A 23,409-nucleotide genomic window follows, 5' to 3' on the forward strand; every position below is an offset into this window, starting at 1 on the left:
TCGATGCCATTATTGCTCATGCAGACTCAGTCTCCATTGACCACACCTTGCCTGTGGGCTGGTTGGATCACCATATCATATGGTTCCACTTTCGTGACAATTTCTTCAACGACAAAATCTCCAAGATAGAACTCTCCTTGGTCGTACTCCCCTCGACAGCAAATCACCTGCTGTGTCAGAGGATTTCACACCTAAACAGCCCCCCCAACTTTTGGAAATCCTTCAACCCCATCTCCGAAGCAGAGGTCATCAATATGATTTCTAACACCAAACCCTCAGCACACGCCATGGATCCCCTACCGGCCCAACTAGCCAAAAAGCTCAAACTATGCCTTGCCCTGCACTGGACTAAGATTATAAATAGCTCCCTAAGCACCAGAGTCATGTCTGTCTGTCTGTTTCAAAATTGGCCAAGTCACTCCTGTCCTGGAAAAACCTGGCTCGGACACAAACGATCTGAACAACTTCAGACCCGTCTCTAACCTCCCTCTCCTAGAGAAAATACTGAAAGAATGTGCTCTCACCCAACTCACTCAACACCTAGACAGCACCAACCTTCCTGATTCCCATCAATCAGGGTTCAGAAAAGGATGCAATACAGAGTCAGCAATATTAAATGAAATAGACGATATGCACAAATCTCTGGACAAAGGCCAATGCTGTCTACTCATACTCTTGGATCTATTGGCTGCCTTCAAAACGGTTGACCACAAACTACTCATTAAAGCACTTCAAGAAAGGACGGGAGCAGAGGAGGTGGTCTTACAGTAGTTCGCCTCTTTCCTACAAAACCGCACCCAAAATATAAAAATAAAGAACTTCTCGTCTGACCCACTCCTTGTACATAGGTGTGTCCCCCAAGGATCAGTACTCTCCCCACAACTTTTTAACATATATATGGAGCCCTTACCGCCATACTAAAAAAAACAACATTCCCTTCCACCTCTATGCAGACGATACCCAAATTAACCGGGAAACCTCCTCCATCGAAGACATCCTGAGATTGAACGTCACTCTACGAGAAGGCCGGCACTGGCTTGCATGCAACCACCTAAAACGAAATCACGACAATACGGAAATCCTCCTCATCTCCAACAAAAGAGGAGAACACCCAAATCACAGAATGGATAAAAACCATTGAGGCTCTCAATCATAACCTCATCCTATCTGATTCCGCAAAATCATTAGGAATCACTCTGGACCCCAAACTAGACATGAACAAAAACACCGCAAAAAGCGCATTCCTCAACCTTAAACTTCTCAACAAAATTAAACCTTTCATCCCTCTTAGTGACCTCAAACAAGCCACACAATCCCTGGTACTGTCCAGACTGGACTACGGAATTGCAACCCTCACAGGAGCACCAAAATCCCATCTAGCTCCACTTAGATCAATTCTTAATGCAGCAATCAGAATGGTCACCGGAATAAAGAATGGCTCCCTGTTGAAATGCGTGCCAGCATCAGAACTGCTTGCCTCACGCACAACGTGTTGCACACTGGGAAACCAGCCTACCTGGCAGCTAAACTACAGAAGGCCGGGCAGTCAAGAACAATGAGGAGCACAAACACTCAACTCCTTATCCCCCCGAAATCTCGAAGACAAAAAAACGCATCTCGATCTTTTGCAGGAAATGTGTCGAAAATATGGAACTCCCTTCCAGTACAAATCATGACTAACCCCTCCTACATAAAATTCAAAAGGCAACTTAAGGGCTTCCTCCTCAACCGATCTCCCCCTAACAGATAGCTACAATCCAGTCGCTAAAATTCATACCAGTTGCACACAGACATTTTGGCCTCATTGACCTCCACCTCACTCTCTGTAGTGACTACCTCTCGCCATCCACTCACCGGCTGAACCCATCTATGAGTCTTGGGGTTCCCTTCGACTACCTCATACAGTCCCTGTACAGCCCTCTAAGTTACCCTCTAAGTTGCCCTCTAAGTTACCCACCTGTGCGACTTACCTTTGATTGAAACGATTGCCATGAATGTTGAAAGGAGAGAGCTTATGAATCTGTGTTCTCTAGCTGTTTTTCTCGCCATTCAAGCTTCCAGCAGAACTGAAAAATCCTAGACCATCACTAGGCTTCTTTTAAAAAAAGGAGTCAAGTGAGGCATTTACCCCTGACTCAAAGAACGTCTGAGAAAGTTCTTCTAAACAAACAAAATAATTCTTCCCTAACTAGGGAAAATGGAGTGACAGAGTGGGACTCGATAATCTATGCAAAACAACTATACACTGATGAAAAAACAGGTGGTCAACACATCAACTAGGCTGCAATTGCCTTTAGTCCAGCAGACCAGTCAATCAATATCATCATATAAGCAGCAATAAGGAAAATGAAGACAGACCGCGAACCCGTCCCGACAGCCTACCTGCTGAAACATTAACGACTGTGCAGGATTTCTGGGCTAGCCTACTGGTCCCGCTCTACAACTTCTCATTTATAAAAGCAACTATCCCTGAGTCATGGAGGAGCTCTATCCTTTTCCCAATGCACAAAAAGGGAGATCGCTCAAGCCCTACCAACTATCGGCCTATTGCTCCATTAGATCTGGAAGCCAAGGCCTATGCCAAAATTATGCTTGAGGAATTAGAGATTTGGGTGAAAGAGAATGATATCGTCCCTTTTTTTCAATCAAGTTTACCGGGGTGCAGCCTCAACCACCAACAAAATCACAGTAGCTGGGTGATATACCATGCAACCAGGAAAAAACAACTGCTGTTTTTTTGCTGTTTCATTGATTACAGCATTTAGACATGGGACAAAGGCAATAATATCCATACATCAGGGGGCTGGGTCCACATAAAAACCGGTCACTTCACTGCAACCACCAAAGTTACAACCAACAGAGATCTACAGAGAGTGTGTGTTGGACCCCCTGCTCGTTAACCTGTACACAGCAGACCTGGGTAAAACCCTGGAAGGTGACAGCTTAATTACACAGAGACTGGGAACATCAAGGACTTGCCATCTTCCAGTATGCTAATGATAACGTGGTGATGGATCCCACAAGGTCAGATGTAAAGAAAGCACTCAACGCTCTCCACAGGTGGGACGGCGTCAACGAACTGCAAGTTCACTAAGACAAAACAAAAGTAATAATTTCTGGCAAATATCATCACGAAAAACATGCATAATGACTGTTTTGGGAGATGCAATTACCACAACAACTAAATATAACTAAGTAGGTGATTGGTTTTCAGTAGGGGCCAAACCAATGGTATACTGAAGGCAACTTAAATCCAAGGGAGTTGATGCAGTTTACGGCTTTAAACGCCTTAACAGTTGCCTAATGAGCCCCTTAGCCAAACCCATCCTGAGAGTATTAAAGGCCAAATTGCTACCATCACTAAACTATGGCCACCAAGACTTCCCAGGTGCATTGGCCTAGCTTCTGGATTCCATCAAATGTGCAGCTTATTAGAAAATGATGCAACTACCTCTGCACATGTGTAGGACGAGGCACCAATTAGAGTTAGGCCTTGTGAGCCAAGAATTGAAAAGCCAAAGCGCATTCCTAAAATATTACATCAGGATTATGCATGCATGAGAGAACTCCCTTAAAGCCCGGCTTAAAGAGGTATTTGAATTGACCAACATTCCATGGCATGACTATCTCACTAAAGCAATTAAAAACGTACAAATTGAAGATAGCACCCAACAGCATTGTGACATACCATTCTCGGCTAAGAAAAAAAAGTGAACCACCGGTAAAAAGCATCTTGTAAGAGCAAGAAATGAGCAACATATATAGTACTACAGTAATGAAGGCACTTAATCATGCTTGCACAGCAGGGAAAGCACAGTCCTGCTTACACCAAGCATTAGGCACTCACGTCAGTTGCAAAATTATATATATATATATGCCCTACCAATGACTTTAATCCATTAAGAGCAAGAGCAGGCAAGAGTAGATCTTGCAGTCTGTGCAAATACTGCAACAAATCTTTGTACCATCTGCTTTACTGCTGCCCACAAATTAAATAACAAACGTAAACACCGGACAGTCCCTCCACTATTGGCCCACAGGCTAAGCACCTGCAAAGCGGCAAAGGAACTTTGATTCTTTCAATCAGCTCCTGCAATCCTAGCAAAGTTTGGGATATTCACTGATGGAACATGTTCAGCACTGTATTCCTTGACGACAAGCCCCAACGGTTAAGCCATCAACTGGCCTTGGACAAGGAAACCTTGAACGCCAACAGCAGGTTCAACTAGCCAATCTGTGAAGACTGAAGAGCAGCTTAAAAACTCAATGACTGCTGAGACCTCCCCTTGACGAACGTCCACTTATCTTTGTATCCTCCCATGCCACACTGATAAGCATGAGCATTTTCTCAACATGGACTGCTTAGGAAACACAACCAATCACACATTGAATCTTTTAACTTACTTTTAAACAGAGCTGTTGGCGGACTGAAGCCGTCACGGAGTTCAGCCTGAGGATGCCTTGTCCCCGCCAAAGTTAAATCGTATGGTCATGTTGCTGTCTGCTGTCTCTGAACAATAGTTTTTGGTGCAAATCTTCTAAAGAAACTGAGAGACTTTTCGGAGATTACCTCTAACAACAGTACCACACAACGCAACTAAGGAAAAAGACGGTAATACCTATAAGGAGGCCTGAGCGGAGGAGAAAGTGTAGATGTGGTGTTCCATTGCTTCAAGACCGGGGCAAACTGCTCGGCGATCTGCACAGGTGATCTGGCTATTGGCGGGACGATTCAGAGATTGGATGGTTGCCGACTGGTCGGGTCTGAGGCTGAGGCTGGCTGTAGTTCCGACCAAAACGGGCGCAACCGCGACCGCAACTACTGCAACTCCGGTTTTGGTCAGATTACCGGCTTTGGTGTCCGCCCCTGTTTTTCCATTTCCATTGCTTTATGATATGGCTCCGAAGACGGCTCCAAGGAACACCCGAGCAGGGAAGAACCCTGTGGTGGGAGAGTCGCAGGCTCTCCGCGCTGATGATGCAGATGAAGCCGGAGCTGGCGGGAAAAAATGGCAGAGATGTTAAAAGACAGACAAGCTGCCTGGGAGCAAAGCGTTGGGGGCCGACAAACAGGGAGGTAACAATGTTGCAACTACAGCTTTAATCCCTGCTGCTGCTGCTGGTATTGATAATATATCCGGTGATGGCGGTGTGAAAGCTATTACTGCAGATGTCGCTAGTGCTCCCATGGTCCCAGCTGCGGCTGTCTTAGATATTGTTTCAGATACTGCTACTGTTGTAGAGACACCAGTCGTCTTTTCTGATGCAATCTGCACTAATGACTTAATGACTGAAATGGATAATATGGATATGGCTGATAGCAGCCGAGCTGTGGCATTTGAGTTATGCAATGGTGGTACTGTGGGTTCGACAGAGCGGCCGAAGCATATGAATGGGGTGCTGACCGATACCCTCCTCACAATGTGCAAGACGCCTGGGGGAAATAAGGCAACACACGTAAGGAGATTGGTAGTGGCAATGGCAGGGAAAGGAGAAACTGCTGACGAGGGGGAGAGGCAAGAGGGTCAGGAGACGGATTCTTTCGATGATCTGAATGATATAGAACCTTCCGCATTCAACAAACCTATAGATAAGCGAGGAAAGGGGAAGGTGAAAAATAAGAAAAACACTAAGAAAAAGTCACCTGCGGGTTTGAATGCGGGACTGAATGTGGTTCTACCTTGCGGGAAGCCAATTCCAGTTAACAGCCCCCTGCACAAATGGGTGCAGACAAAGGGGGGCTATAGAAGCATGCTATCTGCTGGTACTCCAGCAAAAGATCAATTGACGCCCTCGATGGGTAGCCCCAAGATGGGGGGGGTGGAGGTGGTGAGATCCACACACAATACAGAAAGCAATATAGAAAGCACTCAGGCCACTCAAGCTATTCTAGCTATTCCAGCTATTCCAGCTATTCAAGCGGGCCACACGCTTGATCTAATATTTTCCAACATCACTAATATGACGGCTAACACCCCACTACCTTTGATATGGTCAGACCATTCCCTGATACCATTTCAACTTATAGTAACGGCTGACAAACCTGTGACCAGCAAGTGCTCGTTCATGAAGAGACAATGGAGCAAGCTGGTCCCAGCTACTATGGGTCCACATCTAGCTGAGACCCTGCCGACCTTTTCCTCCAATGCTGACACCGATGCTCAGCTTCTTAATGACTGGATCAGGAATATGCTAACATCTATAGCTCCGGCAACAGCCACAATATCCAAACGAGACTCCCCATCTGCCCCCTGGTTCTCTCAGGAGCTCAGAGTGCAAAAATCGCACTGTAAAAAGTTGGAGCGACTTCGGAGGCAAAATTATGATCCTGCAGAGAAGGCCTGCTATAAGGAATCATCGAAAAAATTGCATAAAGCCATCAGAAAAGCAAAAAAACAGTATTATGCGAACTCGATTCAGCAAGCTGAACATTCAAGTAAAGAAACCTTTAAAATAGTTCAGTCTTTTTTCAAACCCTTATGCATTGAGAGGGAAGTTCCCCCATCAATCTCGTTTTGCAACAGCATCTCTGACTTTTTTGACTCTAAAATCAAGAAAGTATATGAGTCTTTTGGGCCAGTGAAGACCACGGTAAAATCAGATTCAGCGGATTTAATACCGAACCGTGCTACCCTGACACAATTTGATTTAATAGACCTAAATATGGTCAAGCGAGAACTAAGTCGCTGTAAATCGGGCTCGCCAGACGACCCTTGCCCTCCTAAACTCTGGAGCCGCATAGCTGACTTTGTGGCCCCCGCTATTCAGCGTATATGGAATCTGTCCATCTCATCGGGGGGTGTTCCCGAATATTTGGAAACATGCCACTCTCCTCCCCCTAAAGAAAAAACCTAATGGGGACCCTAAGGATCTCAATAATCTCCGTCCGATCTCCCTCCTCGCAGCACCAGGCAAAATGCTTGAAAAAGTTATCCAGCGGCAATTAAACCAATTCATTAAACACAATAAAACTCTACACGAGACGCAATCAGGCTTTCAACCTGGATTTAGCACCGAAACAGCTTTAATTGAGGTGGCAGAGTCAGTGAGGTGGACGATGGACTCGGGAGACTCAGCGATGCTGGTGCTCCTGGATCTGTCGGCCGCCTTTGATACGGTCGACCACGCTATACTACTGTCTCGACTGGCGGAGATAGGTATCCAGGATCAGGCACTGGAGTGGTTCCAGTCCTATCTGACTCAAAGAACTCAGAAGGTGGCATTAAGGGACGTCTCTTCTACACCTAAAGCTCTGAGCTGTGGCGTCCCACAGGGCTCGGCCCTGAGCCCACTCCTATTTAATGTTTACCTGGCTCCACTCTTCACGCTGATCGCCAATTGGGGGATCAAGGCAATCTCATACGCCGATGATACCCAATTGGTGTTCCCATACTCAGAAGTATCAGAGGCAGCCTTCTTAAATTTCAAGGGGTGCCTACAAGACGTAGCCTGCTGGATGAACACTAATAAACTAAAACTCAACACTAGTAAAACTGAGGTGATCTTCTTTGGCAAAGACCCCCCCCCCACCATCTGATTTGTGGTGGCCGGCAGAGATGGGTCAAGCTTCCTCGCCGAGCCATTCAGCAAGAAATCTAGGGGTGCGATGGGATGATAAGTTGTCCTTTGCATCACACATACAGCAAGTTGCTGGCTGCTGTATGAGCAAGCTGAGGAATCTACGTAAGATCCTTCGACTTCTACCAGTTAGCTGCCGAAAAACTGTAATCCACGCCACAGTTACATCCAGGCTGGATTACGCTAACGGTCTGTATTTGGGCCTACCAAAGTACCTTATACAGCAACTACAACTGGTTCAAAATGCGGCTGCGAGACTTTTAATGAGGATTCCGTTCAAGCACTCAGTCTCTCTGTACCTCCTTTCCCTTCACTGGTTACCAGTTGCTAGTAGAATAAAATTCAAAGCACTTACTCTGGCCTTCAGATCTATATACGGAAACTGCCCAAATTACCTGAAAGTTCGACTACCAAGGTACTCCCAATCCCGCTCTCTCAGATCCAATAACCATGTTCGACTGGCAACCCCTAGAGCAAAAAGAGCCCGGCTGGGCGGACGAACCTTCTCGGCCAATGTGGCAAAACTATGGAACTCACTACCCGTCACTCTTCAACAGGCCCCATCTGAAGCTTGCTTCAAACGTTTGCTGAAAACCTGGCTGTTTACCGAGCCACGCTAAATGCTACCCTCTCCAGCTTCCGCGGTCTTATCACCTGCTCTCTCAGCGCCGGGACACCTCCTCGTGAGGTAGCTGTTCGCGCTATACAAAATTCCGTATTATTATTATTATTATTATTATTCAAGCTATTCAAGGGGCTCAAGGTACTCAAGGAATTCTAGGTACAGCCAAAGAAGCAAGCGAAGAGATGGCAACTGAGAGTGAAGCAATAATAACAGCAGCAGTGAATGATAATATCAAGATGACACCACTCCATCATTGACTCTAATACTACAATTATTGAAGGAGGAAAGACAGGAAGCTCAACATCATTACATTCAAGTTCTAGAGAATAATAGCAGAATGCAACAGTCTCTGCAGGAGATGGCAAGTAAGCTGGGAGGTATAACTCAAGATATTACAGAGCTGCAACAGAGGGTTACGGAGACTGAGAAACAATCCATTTGCGCAGCCGAGCTTGCAAAGAGAAGGGATGACCAAATTAAATTGATGCAGACTAAACTGGAGGACATTGAAAATAGACAACATCGGCAAAAGCTAAGACTCTTTGGTATCCCTGAAGGATCAGAGGGGACAGACCTGAGGGCTTACACGGTGTAGCTGTTCCAAAAGGCCTTCCCTGATCTCTCCGATTGGGATTGGGACTCCCAGCTGCAGAGAGTTCATAGATTGCCAATATCTCAAAAGAACAAAGGCGGGCAATATCTACGACCAATAATGATCTATTTTGGAAACTTTTTGCTGAGACAGGCAGTAGCATTCAGGGCTCGACCTAATACACCAGTTAAGGTTGGGGATTTTATTTTTTTTGTTAGATCAGATCTGAGCAAGGCGACTATGGATAGGCGATGGAGGTTAAGTCAATACATTGACCCAATAAAAGCGCTTGGAGCTCAGGTATTCTTACAAGAACCAGCACGATTGAAAATCATGAAGGATGGGCACTGTTACTTCTTTATAGGGGAAAAAGAAATTGAATTGCTATTGCTAAGTGACAAACTGGGGCTATAGGGCAAAAGTAAAATGCTGATTATAAGCATAAGAACTATTGTTGATATTTAGATACTTTGTATGAATCTATCTGTATAGCTGAGCTATAAAAACAAAATATATCAGACCACACTTATGGCAAAGTTGAAATATACAATTGTATACTAAGTTTGTAGAATAAGTCGGTAATATTAAAGTAGTTGACATATGTAAGGACAAAGTTGATAGTTCTGTACCTGATATATTGTTGAAGTATTGCTCCCCTTTTCTCCCTTACATACTTAATTAACTTTTCCTCTTTTTCTTTTTTTTCTTTCCCTTATGCAACTAGAGTAGCCTGAAGGGTGGTAACTATGACTTAATCTAAGTATCAATTTTTTCATAAATTTTAGGGAATTGCAGAAATGTTTTTTTATAAGGGGGCAGGGGCGAGGCTCATGGCTCAAGGCTGAAGCTCACTAAGGGCTGCTTTGTCAACAGCAGCTGGATAAAGGGGGCCATCCTCTCTCATGGGACAGGGAGGGGGGAGGGTGTTCTTGTCATGTAAGGGGCAGGTGTGGTTGGTGGGCAGGGTGAGAGAAAAGTAGGTAGAAAAATGAAAAATCATGATTAGGGCACAAAAGATATAAGATAAACAGTGGGGTGCTACATAATTTTGTTAATGGAAATGCAATAAGAATTGGTATGTTTGATGGGACAGTAAAAGCAGGGGGGACACTGCTAAAATATAAAAAACTGAATCATGGATAATTTTAAATGTATAGTTTGGAACGTGGCAGGTTTAAATAATGCAACTAAACGTAAACTAGTCCGGGAAGAATTGAAAATGTATCAACCTCAGATAGTAGTCATAACAGAAACTCATATCGCCTACAAAGACCGAAATGTACTAAAACATTTGGGGTATGAGGTTATTACATGTACTACTCAATCGATATCGGCGAAAGGATTAGCGATTTTATTAGATAAAAGGTTCAATTGCAGAGTGCTAAAAACCCAATCTGACCATAGAGGCAGATGGGCTACTATGCAATTTGAGAAGGGAAGCAAAACATGGGTGGTTTGTGCAATATATGGCCCCAATGTGGATGATACTACTATTTTTGAATATCTCAGCATGGAATTGCTAAACTTTGAGGGCAAAAAACTAATCATAGGATATTTTAATTGTGTCATAGATTACGATGTAGATTCTTCCAGGAAAAGACGTATTCAAAGAATGGCCGCCATACTCCAATTGGCGAGGTCACATTCCGTTAAAGACCTATGGAGAAATAAACATGCGACAATACCAGGATATACATTCTTTTCACCTCCTCATTAATCTTATTCAAGAATAAATATGGTATGGATATCGGAGGAACTAATTAGCACAACAGATATGGAAATCTGCCCTCGTGTAACATTGGATCATAATCCTATTATTCTAGTATTTAAAGTGGATATAGTAAAAAGGGAGACTAGACCTTTTTCTTTCCCGAGATACTTATTGATGGATGGGGATTACTTAGATATTATGGCACAAGAATTAGAAGAATTTTTGAGAATTAACACAGGGACAGCATCACCAATAATTGTTTGGGATACAATGAAAGCTTTTGCCTAGGGTATCACACAAAATATATTTTTTCTCAAAATAAGAAAGGCAAAAATTAAATGGAGCTTTGACTGAGCACTCTAAGAGATCTCGAATTGCAGCATGCAGAAGCAGTTAAAAAGGGACATTTAAATCAGGGGACTCTATTATTTGCCCTGATTGATGCTAGAGTGTTAGTAAAGCAGTCTATAAGAGACAAAGTGGCTATAAGTTATAATAAATGCCGACTTGAAAAATATATATATGGTGAACACATAGGGCAGATTTTGGCTTATCAAACGGCAGAGGCAAGAGCAAAAACGAGAATAAGTGCTATAAGGGGGGAGGATGGACATATGCACACCGAAATATCGACAATCTTGTAATAATTTCATATGTTCTATCAGCAGCTCTACTCATTAGTATGGCCTCCAAACCAAGCAGAAATTGATGGCTATATTGAGAACAGTAATATACCAGTATTAGATGCAGATGAGACAACTATGATAGAGGATACAGTATCAGTGGAAGAGGTGGAACGGGCAATAATGATACTACCATCAGGAAAGGCGGCGGGAGATGATTTACTAACCTTAGAATTCTATAAATCATTTAAAAAGGTACTGCTGGAGCCAATGTGTAGAGTGATTCAAGCAGTACTTACAGAATGCGGTTCATATCGACCAATTTCTCGTATCAACAGTGATGCAAAAAAAAAATTCAAAAATGTTGGCAACAAGATTAGCTCCACTAATGCCTCATTTAGTCTCAAACACAAAGCATGGTTTTATTATGGGGAGGGACACTACTACACACGTAAACACAGCTATAGGGGCATTTGACTTTGCAGACAAAAAGGGGACTGAATTTGGTTTGATATTTTGAGATGCAGAAAAAGCGGTTGATCGTGTCAGATGGGACTTCTTATGGGCAGTATTGTCCAAAATTGGTTTTGGTATTCAGTTCATGACTTGTGTAAAGGCCTTATACTGCAACCCGCAGGCCAAGCTATCTTATGGGGGACTCTGCTCATCCTCATTTCAGATTCAGTGTGGGACAAGGCAGGGATGCCCTCTGTCCCCACTGTTATTTGCCCTGTATATAGAGTAGTTTCGGTGCACATTAAAGAACTGCATACTGATTAAATCATTGGAAGCAGGCACTATTAATCTTAAAATCACAGCCTACGCCGATGATATTGCGGTTTATACAGTCAATCCGAATGATGCAATAATAAGCATTAGGAAAGAAGCAGAGAAATTTGGTAGAGTTGCAGGGTACAAACTAAATACTGACAAAACTCAAGTGCTCACAACAGCTGGGCTCCATTACTCTAATGTTGGGATATGTACCACTGTAACCTATCTGGTGGTAAAATTAGCCGCAAATATCAACGAGATTATTACCTTAAACTATGAACCTCTTCTAAAAGAAACTATCAAATTATTAAAAATTTGGCACAGGCTCCCTATAGGATTGATAGGTAGATGCAATTTGATACAAATGAAAATCTTAGCCAAATTCCTATTTTTATTTTGTTCTGTTTCTCTGAAAATCCCCAATACATTCTTCAAAAAACTTGAGGGTTATTTGGGGCTACAAAAAACCAAGGCGGTCGATTGAGTTGCTAAAAGCAAGTTTTGAGCAAGGAGGACTGGGTTTCCCAGATTTTAAACTCTACTTTTGGGCCTCGTTTACGGATCGGTTTCGGAACTTGCTCGGTCTAGGTCAGAACGACTCTATATTCACATTTATGCTAGGAAAACAGAGAGAAAAATTTCTATATGGCATCAGAGATCCAAACTTTTACAAAAGAGTAAAATTTGAGACTATAACTGATATTGTACATATCTGGCAGGCAATGGCTATAAGGTGTAAATTACCTATATTTCATAAATATTATCCAATATGGGGAAATCCAGCTCTCCCTGATGTGTTTCAGGATCAAGCCATCGTGCCATTGACAGCACACCGTTGCTGTTTCCAGCCCTCCACATCAAAAATTGAGCAGGCCCGTCTTAGAGACCAGCAATCCTGAACCCCGGGAGCTCATAATTATCTGGATATTACGGGAGATTAAATCCCCTCTACCGCAAGGTTTTCTACCTACCTGCCGCACTTGGGCTGGTTCTTAAAAGCGGCAACCATCTGGCGGCTACAGCGCCGTTTTCCTTGGCTGCAGCAAGCGCCCAAAATTGTTTCGGGCTATTATTACTTTTACCAGGCAAATGTAATTTATTTGGTCCTGATGATGATCCCGAGAATTAATGAGCGATGGGATCGAAACATCGACACTTATAAATAGCACCACAGTTTTCCATTGCGCCTAACTTGTGTGGTTTCTATTTCTGGTTAAACTCGCTGCATAATATAATACATGTGAGTGACTACAGCTCAAAGTTTTTGCCTGTATTTATGTTTATATGTTTTGTTTGATTAATCTGTAATGTTCCACACACTCCTTTTCCTATATAGGGTACAGGCTTGTGCCCTATCATAGAAACTGTTGTTTCAGAATTATTGACTATATTCTTAACTATTGTTGAATAAAACTCCTAGTCCGGCTGGACTGTGGATTCATATAGTAACCTATTGTGGCCTATATTGGACCATTGTTCCTCTTAATAGTGTTTCAGGATCAAGCAGGCACATTTTGGGCGACTTATGGAATAACTAGCTTGGTTGATCTATATAATGATAAAGGGCTTAAGCTATTCAAGGATTTACAACTAGTTTATAAACTCCTGGATCATTTTTTGTTCAAATATATGCAGATCAAAAACTATCTTATGCCAAATGTGGGAGCTAATGAAATTAAACAATCAGACATTTGGGATTGCATTCATGGAGGGAAGACTAAATCAGTTATTAGTTTAATGTATGCTCTTATTCACAGCTTTAGGACAGAGGGCAGTGAAAAAATGGCAGGACAGTGGACACAAACATTGGGAATTAATGTAACACCGAGAATGGTCAAACAGGTTTTATGCAATGTCAAGGATTCAGTTCATTCTGTTAGCTTGCAGTTACAGCAGTTACGCATCACATGTGGGTCATATTACAAGCCAGCAAGAATAGTTAAGTGGGCCAAGGGAAATAATACGGGGGCTAAAGCAAACTGTCCAAAATGTGGGCTATATGCGGCCAATCTGAAACATATGTTCAAGGAATGCCCAAAATTAAGGGGATATTGGAACACCATCGAAAAAATATTACTTCTTAAATTGAGATTGGGTCAACCACTCACAGATCTTGAAATTATGCTGGGATATAAAGATAATGCCCCAGCAATAGCGCGCCTTTTTACAATTCTGATGGCCGCGGCCAGGTTGGCTGTTGAGGGTATGGATCTCTGATACACCCCCGTTGCAGGAGATTGGTGGAGAATTATTAGGGATATTTATGGTCTAGAAGCAGCTCTTGCAAAGGCAAGGGGAATTGGATCAATGGTCAAGTTAGGGAAGCTATGGGGACCATTGGCAATGGAAGGAATGTAATATGATTTATTCAAAAATGTAGTAATATGTCCTCCTATTTAAAATTAAAAAAATACATTAAAAAAAGGGGGAAAAGCTTCTCTTTACACATCATGCTACCTTAAGGTTTTTTTTTTACTTTGTTTATCGTATATATATATATTTTGTCACTCCACACACAGTAGCAAATTATTCAGATGGAATGTTTATCAATGTGATTTTGTGTATGATGTTCAAAAATGATTATAACGTTTAAATCAATGTATTCTGTATAAAATTGCCCTTGATGATGATGAAAATAAAAAAGAATAAAAAAAAAAACGTGCTGTTAAGATACAATATACCCACCTATGCCTATGGCACTACTGTACTGTCGAGCACAACCACTTTCCCAATCTAGATAATTTAGGACACACAGAATACTACATATTGAACTTTTAACCTATTTCCAAACAGAGTTGTCGTACTGCCAATATACAACATGTACAAGGTACATATCGTTGTCTCCTACAGCTATGTAATCTTGTTTGACTCTACGTCGTTATATTAAAATACATTGCTTTCTGCCATTTTCCAATTTTAATGCATTTTGACATTAGTCACTAATTTTAGAACAACCTGCAAGTGCACTTGGATTCTGCAGTTTAAGCTTTTTATGCTTTTTATCATGTAATGATTTTAAGTAGACGATCATGAATAAAGACTAAAGTGCTTCTATTTTTACATGGTGGTTTCGAAGTAGGCCTGGTCAGTCGCCTTCTTGTGGTTGCAGTGATCGGATATTAAAACCATTTTTACCCCTTCTGCGGAGTTTATTCATTGAGATCTAAGTGAAAAGTTTTTTCAGAGGTTTCTCTTTATTGAGACCAAATGTAAGGATGTTGACTCCTCCTTGGGAGCTCTCTCTTATTTTGCCAGTCATGCAGTCTCTGCCATTTGAGCCCTTTGTAAAATAATTTGTCCTTCAAGGACTTATTTTAGTAGCCATGATCAGTGCAAGGAAGCCTGGGGAATTTGGTGCTTTTGCTGGCTTCTCTCAATATCTGAATGTGTTTGAGGATCAGATGTGCCTTGATGTTATTCTCTAAATTGACTCAGCTTTTCACAGATATCAAGGGGTGACTCTTCATCTCTCTGATTAAACCCATCTTTTGAGCAGGCTAAACAGTTACAAGCGCTTAATGTAGTAAGTGCTGTTAACAGTTATATTCTCAGGGCCACTGAGTATAGATGTACAACAGGCTGCTTATAGAACAAGTTACTTACCTTTGGTAATGCCTAATCTTGTATAGACTTCCCAGGCGTCACACTGGATCCAGAAACTTTTCAAGCAGTATCCCTGTTCACCGGTAGGTGGTGTTGGTGTAGCCCACGCCACAAGAGATGTTTGTGAGTCTATATAGGCACGACCCCTGTGCAGTGACATCAGTTATTTTTCTCAACATTTATGCGCCAAAAGCATGGAGCACCAAGTCTACTCATGTAGCAGTGTGCCGGCACTGGGGACCTCAAAAGGATCTCCCTACACAGAGAAATTCTTTCACAGAGAAGGGAGGATGGGTGAACCAGTAAGGAAGCTGCAGCTAGATAGTCTTTATCAGATATGAGATTACCGGAGGTAACTTCTTCATCTGCTAGAGACCTCTAGTTGCAGATTTCTTAACTTAGAACAGATACCCAAGCAATGCCTCCTCGGAGGAGGGTCTGACAACTGATTTAGACCAGGAAGTCCTGGAGGACTGAACAGGTAAAGTGCCCATCACAAAAGGCCTGCTTCATAAACATGTGCAGAGATACCCACCTCGCAGATGCCCAGGACAGGGACTTGGCAAGCTAATGCACTGATTGAAGCCTTGGCTCTAGTGGAATGAGCCTGCAAGCCCTCAGGGGGTTGCTTCTTGGCCAGTGATTAACAGATTTTAATGGAGAGCAAAATCCATTGTGAGATGGGCCGTTTCTGCAAAGACTTTTCCAGTCTTCACCCTGACACCCATTGTACGATCAATGTAGAAGGAAAATGATCTTTTTGGATCCAGATGGTAGTGTCTCTCCTCTTCTTTGGAAGGATTAGGTAGAGCAAAGAACGTTAGCAGTGTGATGTTTTGGTCTATGTGGAAGGGAGTGAAAACCATTGGTAAAAAGGAGGCACACGTTCTCAGAACCAGTCTTTCTTGGAAAAAAGGATATGTAAGGAAGGTGCCCGATTGTTATGGCTACCAGAAAAGCTGTCTTAAAGGGGCAAATGACAGAGTAAACCGACAGGTATGCATGGGCTCTAATTGCGAGCGCATCAAGACTGTAAGGACTAAATTCAGGTCCAATTGGGGCATAATGAAGAGCTTTGGGGGCGAACACATATTGGAGTAAATTCAAGAAGAGAGTCAAAACAGGTGACTTAAACAGAAAGGGTTTATCCAAGAACCGCAAGAGAGCCAAGATATACTTTAATGGTGCCTAGAGCAAAGCCTTGCTGGGCTAAAGAGAGAAAGAACAATAGTATCTCGAATGAAGGTGTGGAAATGGGATCGGCCTGTTTTGAGGTGCACCATGCCACACATTTGTCACCTGGCATGCGAGTACTGTCTTAGTTGAGGGACACTTGGCTGCCAGAATAACATCAAAGACTTACAAAGGGATATCAAAAACTGTCAGCTGTGGCCGCTCATCTCCACGCATGAAGGCGGAGTATGCGCAGGTTCAGGTACAGGACCCTGCCCTGCTGCTGAAACAGAAGATCCTCCCAGAAGGGCAGCCTTATCAAAGGACATATGCCCTGACTCAGCAGTTCTGGATACCAAACACCCAGTTTCCAAACCGGAGCCGCAAGAATGACTTGGGCCCGGTCGTTCTTGAGAACTCAGGGCTGCAGTAGTAGTATTGGCGGAAAGGCGTAGAGGAGGCCTGAGCTGCGCTATAGACGAAAAGCGTCTTCAATCAATCAATCAAATTTTTTTTTCGGATATGATATATCCAAAAAAGCACAGATAAAATCAAACAATAAAACCATAGCCATGCATGATCAATAAGGGGTAGTGCAATATCTTAAAAGAAACAGTTTCTAATATAGGCCATGCTTCTTCGAGCAAGAGTCGCCTTGGGAACTCAGTGTGCAGAAGTGCTGACACTGCTCATTCTCGGCATGGCAAAAAGGTCTAACCAAGGTTCTCCCCATTCTCTGAGTCCTTGCACCACCTCCGGATGGAGACACCTTTCGTGATTTGGTGGGCACAGACAGTTGAGTTTGTCCGCTCTTGCATTTAGCAAGTCTGACAAATGATGAAGCACAAGGAAAATGTCCTGACATTCTAACCATATCCGGAGGCACATAGAGCCCGCCCCACTCGTTGCAATCCGACATGTCAGTGGTGTTATTCCTGAACACATGCATAGCATCCCCTGGTGGAAGGAACAAATACTTTCAATGCCAGTCGGATTGCTCTTGGCTCCAAAATTTTTATGTGAAGCTGAGTCTCCACCGGACACCAGAGTCCTCTGATCTTCCCCTATCCAAGATGGATAGAGTCAGCTCTGAGATGGGCTGGGAGATGTCTCTACCATTGACCCAATCACAGGTTGTTAGTAACTACTGCAGGTATTTTGAAGTTCTCTCCGATATCTTGACCAGGTTGGAGAGGTTCCCCTGATGCCCACTGGGACTTCAGGTCCCACTACAGAGCCCACATATGCCAATGGTATGCTTCACCCTAGACTTGACGTCTAAAGGATAGGCTGGAGGCTGCAGGAGGACTACATCTTATTGGGAGACCTCAATTTTCACCTGGAAAAGAGCAATGACAACAGCACCACCACCCTACTGGACAACCTCGCAAACCTTGGACTTAAACAACTTGTCACTTCCCCCACCCACATTGCAGGTCACACACTCGACCCTATCTTCACCTCCAGCAACTACGTCTCTTTCAGCCACACCACAGCTCTTCACTGGACGGACCACAGCTGCGTTCACTTTTTCTTCAATAAGCCCACAATCCACCACCACCCTCAACCCACTCTGCGTAGAAATTGGAACAAAATCACTAGCGAACAGATCTCTTCATCGCTCCTCCAAACCCCTCCTGTCCACTCCTCTAACCCCGACCAAGCAGCCATTAACCTCACCCAATGGCTATCCAAAAGCGCCGACATCCTAGCTCCGTTGAAAAAACATCAAAACAAACTAAGCAGCAAGAAGGCCTCCTGGTTCAACGATGATCTTAAGAAATCCAAGAAACTCTGCCGCTCCCTCGAAAAAGCATGGAAAAAAGACCCAAACACCAACACCAAAGACGCCTTCAAAAACGCCACCCGCATACACCACCAACTAATCCGGTCTGCCAAGAAAGCCGCCTTCAAAGACCGACTAGATAACAACGCCCACAATAGCAAGGAGTTATTCAACATTGTCAAAGAATTTACCAACCCTTCAGCAAACTCCAACGAAATCACCCCCTCTCAAGCCCTCTGCGACTCCCTAGTCTCCTTCTTCCACAACAAAATTGCAGACATCCACAACAGCTTCGACAACCGACCCGAAGACCTACCCACCCAATCTTCTGCAGGACCTTCTCCCCCCTTGAACATCCTTAACAACTGGAACCCAATCTCCACTGAGGACACCATCCGCCTGATGAACTCCATCCACTCGGGATCCCCAACCGACCCATGCCCTCACCACATCTTCAACAAAGCAGACTCCATCATAGCACCACACCTCCGAGACGTCATCAACTGCTCCCTCAACTCCGCCACCTTCCCGGAAAGCTGGAAACACGCAGAACTCAGCGCCCTTCTGAAAAAACCCACAGCTGACCCCACCGAACTCAAAAACTACCGCCCCATCTCGCTCCTTCCTTTCCCGGCCAAAGTCATCGAGAAAGCTGTCAACAACCAGCTTGCCGCCTTTCTCGAAAGCAACAAATCCCTCGACCCCTCACAGTCCGGATTCCGAGCCAAACATAGCACTGAGACCGCACTCATCGCTGCAACAGACGACATCCGAACCCTACTGGACAATGGAGAAACAGTCGCAGTCATCCTCCTTGACCTCTCCGCAGCATTCGACACAGTCTGCCATAGCACCCTATTACAGCGCCTCAGTAACATCGGAATCCAAGGAAAAGCACTGGATTGGATCACCTCCTTCCTCACCGGAAGAACTCAGAGAGTCAGGCTCCCTCCTTTCAAATCAGAGGCCTCTGAAGTCATCTGCGGCGTGCCGCAAGGATCATCACTCAGCCCCACACTCTTCAACGTATACATGAGCCCCCTCGCAGCCATCGTTCGCCAACACAATCTCAACATCATCTCCTACGCTGACAACACCCAATTGATCCTCTCACTCACCAAGAACCCCAACACCGCCAAAAACAACTTACACGAAGGAATGAAAGAAGTAGCCGAGTGGATGAAACACAGCCGTCTGAAACTGAACTCAGACAAAACAGAAGTCCTAATCTTAGGTACCTCCCCCTCCGCCTGGGACGACTCTTGGTGGCCAGAGGCCCTTGGAAAAGCACCCATCCCGACGGACCACGCATGGAACTTGGGCGTCATCCTGGACTCCTCACTCTCAATGACCAGACAAGTCAACGCTGTCTCATCATCCTGCTTCAACATTCTTCGCATGCTTAAAAAAACTTTTCGCTGGATCCCCACCGAAACTAGAAAAACGGTCACTCACGCACTTGTTACGAGTCGCCTGGACTACGGAAACACCCTATACGCCGGTTCCACCGCAAAACTCCAGAAAAAACTCCAACGCATCCAGAACGCCTCAGCCAGGCTCATACTTGATATCCCGCATAAAGAACACATCTCTGGTCACCTGAAAAACCTCCACTGGCTCCCCGTGAATAAGAGAATTACCTTCCGCCTATTAACCCACGCACACAAAGCACTTTACGATCTTGGACCCGAATGCCTCAACACACGACTGTCTTTCTACACCCCCTCCCGTCAACTACGTTCCTCCAACCAAGCCCTAGCCACTGTTCCCCGCATCAACAAAGCCACCATGGGAGGTAGATCCTTCTCCTACCTGGCAGCCAAAACCTGGAACTCTCTCCTCACTCACCTTCGGCTTACTCAGAACCACCTAGCATTCAGAAAGCAACTCAAAACTTGGATATTCGACAAGTAATTTTCCCCCTTCCAAGTCAAGTCAGAGATTTATATAGCGCGCTACATACCCATAGGGTCTCTATGGGTATGTAGCGCGCTATATAAATCTCTGACTTGACTTGACTTGACTATCCAGAAAAGCTCTGATGAAAGGGAGACTCTGAGAGGAAGGCAGGTGTGACTGTGGTATGTTGATAATTAACCCCTGTGAGTGCATGAGGTCCACCGTAGTCTGGAGGTGGGATACGACTACCTGGGGCAAGCCTGTATTCAAGAGCAAAGTGTTGAGGTAGTGGAAGACAGGAAACTCCAACCACCACAGATGTGCTGCAACCTCCATGATCCTCTTGGTGAACGCATGATTGGCAGTGGCAGGCCCGAGATATGTTTAAAAGGCTATTTAATTGGGTGGCACAATCAGTGCTGCAGGCCCACTAGTAGCATTTAATTTACAGGGTATGGGGACTTATAGTGCATTTTACTAGGGACATATAAGTACATTTAATATTCCAAATGTGGCTAAACCAATGCTATCATGTTTAGGGGAGTAAGCACATGCACTTTAGTAATGGTTAGCAATGGTAATGTACCAGAGTCCTAAAACCAAGAAAAACAGTTCAGGAGAAAGTGAAGCTAACAGGGCCGTCTTACCTCAAACTTTTTGCCTAAGTCTGACAGGTCTTACAGCTGCCCTCTGCACCACCATGGTAAAGGAAGCCCCTTCCTCCTAAGTCATGGTAGCAGGAGAGACCAAGCCAGTGTTTGGTGAGGTATCTAAACCATTGGCATCTACCAGTTCCTCATACCAGTTGTCTTTGGGCTCATCAAGGTGGTCAGGGTTGAGACTCCTTTCGATCGTCCCCCTCACAAGGCCTGTCAAAGGAAAAAGGCACTGGCTCCGTCTCAAAAGGTCTGTTTCTGTCCCGAGTCGGGATCGGATGGCACCCATTCAACTCCATATCGGATTTGGGTATGACGATGGGGATGGGACAATTGCCGCCGTGGGGCGCTGGCAGCACCTGGAACAATGGCACTGGAGGGGGCAGTTTCACAGGTAGAGTTGCTCCGTATAAATCACCATATCCAAGGGGTTTGACAGGCGCTAAGGAGGACCCACCGACAGAAATCCAGTGGGGGGTTCCCTTTGAACCTATGGCGCTTGAAGGTGCTTCAGAGTGGTCGGTCGCTGGAATATGGGGTGCATGGCCTAATAAAAAACCTTGAGCTAGAAACGCACTCCAACTCTGGGAAACTGAGAGGTGTGGTGCAGACCCAGACAGAGGAGGTAGATGCCTGGGAGCAGGGCCTCAACTTGTGATGTTGTTCCCGCACCTTGTTGGAACCCTTAGACCAGCGCGGTGACGTCAAAGATTGTTCCGACTTCTTGTATTTTTTGTGTGACTTCCCCGATGCCTTCAATGGCCAATGTCCAGATCAGTTCTACAAACAGTCCTAGGACCTCCCACACGACTGATCTTGAGCATCATGTAGTCCAACAGCGGGTGACCAGAACCTTCAGAGATCACTCCCGCAATGACTTCGGGTGCATGGCGCAGCTGCCCTCACAGGTCTTGGAATCGTGGTCTGGCGCCTAACACCAAAGATAAACCTGGTGAGGGTCTGTCACAGATATCTGTCTGTGACAGGCACCATAAGGTTTAAAACCCACTGGTTTTCTGGGGGGAAGCTTTGACCAAACAACTAAAAAAAGGTCAATCAAAAAGTGACTGGGGGGCAGGAGGTTCATGACAGAATGTCGGCAGCACTACACATCCGGCTGTTGCCGGAGGCAAGACGTTGCCTCCTCAACATACGGGAACCTACTGACCTGAACACTCATCAGACACCATGGGCTACCTTAGGGTTCGCAATAGCAAAAAAGAAACATCTCACAACTGTAGGGGCTATCAAACCGCCATCGCTAGAGGCCTGGGAAAGAGACCTTGACCGGTGTATGTTTAGAGAGAAGACGGTCTATGTCGCCAGGGGATGCCCCATAAAAAGGGCCTGTATATAGAGCCTTTGGAATAGCCACTGTGGGGAAATTTGCATGCAGCCGGATTGTTCTGAATTGAATGTTACCCTTGATGTTCCACTTCGATGTCAGGTTTGTAATTTCCTCTCTATTTGCCTTTACAGCATGTCGATTAATGGTGCCTTCTGCATTGTTTATTTGTACCGATGTTTCTTTAATAAAAAGAATTATAAAAAAAAAAATGACTGGATGTAGCTCTCTCCGCAGATTTGCACAAAAAGAAAATAACTGCTGTCAGCATGCACATCACTTCTAGCGCGGACGACACAACAAGGTGGAGCCAATTGTCGCCACCTGCTGGTGTGCAGGGGTACTTGAATGGTTTCCAGGTCTAGTCTGACCCTGGGGGAATATTCTTAAAGTAAGTAATCTGCAACTAGAAGTCTCAATCAGATACTTTTGGCACAGCTGAGCGCGGTTGCAAATCTTGCGGAGTTACTTTAAATCAATTCATAGAGATGGTCATGTACTCTTATTATTTGGCTGGAAAGGATATTCTATTCCTCAAGGCAAGGCTGGTATACAGGCTAATCCAAATACTTTCGTTAAACAATACAGACTAGAAGTGGTTCAGGGAATTCAATTAGCTTTTGGCACAAGTGTTCTATTGAATGGTGCTGTACCTTAATTGTTAGATTACAGTTTTTGGAGTGATGTATTTATTAATAGATGAAGAATTGCTCATTTTTCTGTTGACAGAATAGAATGAGGAACTTACCACTCACTGTTCACTGGTAAACGTCATTATTATTCGCTCTTCTTCATCGCTGTACTTGTGTTATCAACTGCATACATTTTTAAGTGCAAGATATGACCTAACATCATTTTGCTCTTCCATATCCCAACTGCTGGGCAACCTCCAATTGGACTTATACATTTTCAAGCCTTTTTGACTTCTGGCTTTAAATTGTTTCGATTTTATACCTTACTTTGGTAGCTTACCCTGTATACTTGCATACATCATATTTATAAACTTAGTGTATCAGTAATTTTTCTCTTTTCGTTGCTTATTTC

The 23,409-nt window shown here is 44.2% G+C and overlaps 1 protein-coding gene across 2 annotated transcripts in view; it reads right to left on the bottom strand.

Moving 5' to 3' along the window:
- The window catches only part of PDE8A (phosphodiesterase 8A), a 2,218,572-nt gene that overhangs the window by 231,159 nt on the left and 1,964,004 nt on the right, over positions 1 to 23,409 (bottom strand). The gene's annotated exons all lie outside the window — the stretch shown is intronic.

Source organism: Lissotriton vulgaris, chromosome 2_1 (genome assembly GCF_964263255.1).
Source record: "Lissotriton vulgaris chromosome 2_1, aLisVul1.2, whole genome shotgun sequence".
Classification (NCBI taxonomy): domain Eukaryota; kingdom Metazoa; phylum Chordata; class Amphibia; order Caudata; family Salamandridae; genus Lissotriton; species Lissotriton vulgaris.